Genomic DNA, 2,448 nt, shown 5'->3' with positions numbered 1-2,448 from the left:
CCCCCAGATGCATGAACACACATAATGCATGAGGTACCCCTATTTCTACATTTATCTTTAATAACCATAACTCCCCTGTCACGTTCCATGCTTCATGTCATTCTCATTTTCAATTCACATTTCATACACATTTCTATCAGGGTTATGATTCCAGACAGTTTACCGTGTTTTATGTCATACAATTCATGCTGTTCACATTCACATATTCCATACAAACATGCCATAATCATTCAAGGACCACATATCATCACATGCATAACATATCACATCAAACTAAGCAGCATACATAGCATACATTCACGTTCACATGATTTCATACTTAAGCACATTAAACTAGCATACAATTTAATGACACGTGCAAATCCACGGGCACGTGCCAACATATAGCAAATAACGCGTAACCTACGACGGGTGAGCCACTTACCTGGTTAGCTTAAGTTGTTGTCACGTATATATCCTTAATGAAAGTTCGATTCCGTCCTTTGAAATCCAAGTCAACCTATGTGAGCTCATGACATCAGTTTCAAGTTTGAATTCTGTAAAATTATTTCTCTAATTTACAGGGTTAAAAACTGTTAGACAAAATTTAACGAGTTTCATGCCCTCTGATATTTACTGTTTTATTTTTAAATTCTGTTAAACAAATCTTCCCTTCTCCCTCTTTGTAATTATTTTCCTTTGGTAAATGATTTTCAGTTTTGTAAACATTTTCAATTCTATAATTGAGATATTCCTCTAATTCTCTAATTTTATGTTTATTTTCATTCCGTAAACAAATATTGTTGGCCAATTTTAATTGATTGTTTGTCTACTATCTCATTGCCTACTAAAATTTTATTGATTCTAAATTGATTTCTTATAGCCATAACTATAAACAAAAAAGGAAATTTGAGATAGAATTTTACCCTAATAACAGACCAAAATCTCTCCTATGTCCCCATCATATCCTTTGAAACACCATTTACTTTTTACCACATCTGGCATTTTTTTCTATTTATTTTTGGATTGAACTGATAGGTGGGGTTTGTTAGACGAACACGACTCTGCATAATGGTATGATATTGTGAATATGGTATCTGATTCTAAATTGATTTCTTATAACCATAACTATAAACAAAAAAGAAAATCTGAGATAGAATTTTACTATGGTAACTGATTATTACTAGTAAAATAAAAAAGAAAATCTTACCCTAATATTATTACCATAACTATAAACAAAAAAGGAAATCTGAGATAGAATTTTACTATGGTAACTGATTATTACTAGTAAAATAAAAAAGAAAATCTTACCCTAATATTATTAGACCAAAATCTCTCCTATATCCCCCTTTTTACCAGATAAAAGAAAATCTTACCCTAATATTATTAGACAAATCTCTCCTATATCCCCCTTTTTACCAGATAAAAGAAAATCTTACCCTAATATTATTAGACAAATCTCTCCTATATCCCCCTTTTTACCAGATAAAAGAAAATCTTACCCTAATATTATTAGACCAAAATCTCTCCTATATCCCCCTTTTTACCAGATCTGACATTTTTTTTCAGAAAGGCTTCCCTTAAAGGTTCCCCACGTTGTAATTCCTCCGCCCGGGAGGCTTCCCTTTACCGCGCCCGGATTGATGCTGTGTTTATTATCCGACCACCACACTTCTGCATCTTTTTGTAACACATATGTCGCACACGCCACCTTATGGGTTGTTTGCACGTTTGGAGCAACTTCAAGTGCAACTAGGCACATGTTCTTTATGCTTTATTAATATGATGTACGATGATGTTTGATGCATGTTTTACAATAATTATGATGTGTTGATGATGACGATGTATGCTATAATGATGATCATAGTTTAGCTTTTTTTCTTCACTCTATAATTTGAATTGTGTCAGAAGTGGGATTTGAACCTACGCCCTCTCATGAGGACTAGAACTTGAGTCTAGCGCCTTAGACCACTCGGCCATCCTGACTACTTTTTAATAAGTCCCACATTGGTTGACAAGGGGAATGAACCATTCGTTATAATGGTGTGAAAACCTCTCACTAATAGACGCGTTTTAAGACTGTGAGGCTGACGGCAATCCATAACAGGCCAAAATGGAATATATCTACTAGCGATTGGAGAGGGTGAGGAAGCATTTCTTTTAAGGGTGTGAAAAAATCTTCTTAGTAGACGCATTTTAAAACCGTGAGGCTGGTGGTGATATGTAATGCACAAAAGTGGACAATATCTGCTAACGGTGGGCTTGAGATATGGTATCAGAGCTAGTCACCAGGCGATGTGCTAGTGAAGACTCTGGGCCCCAAGGTGGTGGATTGTGAGACTCCAAATTGATTAGAGAGAAGATGAAACATTTCTTATAAGGGTGTGGAAACGTCTCCCTAGTAGACTGCCAGCGAGGACGCTGGAAAACCTTTCCATAGTGATGCGTTTTAAAACCATGAGGCTGACG

The 2,448-nt window shown here is 35.5% G+C and overlaps 1 non-coding gene across 1 annotated transcript; it reads right to left on the bottom strand.

The window, feature by feature from the left end:
* Window positions 1-1,881: 1,881 nt before the first annotated feature.
* TRNAL-CAA lies at window positions 1,882-1,965 on the bottom strand. The gene has a single exon. It is a non-coding gene; the product is annotated as a tRNA-Leu (tRNA).
* Window positions 1,966-2,448: the final 483 nt, after the last annotated feature.

This window comes from Cucurbita moschata, unplaced genomic scaffold, assembly GCF_002738365.1.
Source record: "Cucurbita moschata cultivar Rifu unplaced genomic scaffold, Cmos_1.0 Cmo_Scf00756, whole genome shotgun sequence".
Classification (NCBI taxonomy): Eukaryota; Viridiplantae; Streptophyta; class Magnoliopsida; order Cucurbitales; family Cucurbitaceae; genus Cucurbita; species Cucurbita moschata.
The sequence above is the reverse complement of the archived record's forward strand: the minus strand, read 5'-3'. Positions and strand labels throughout refer to the sequence as shown.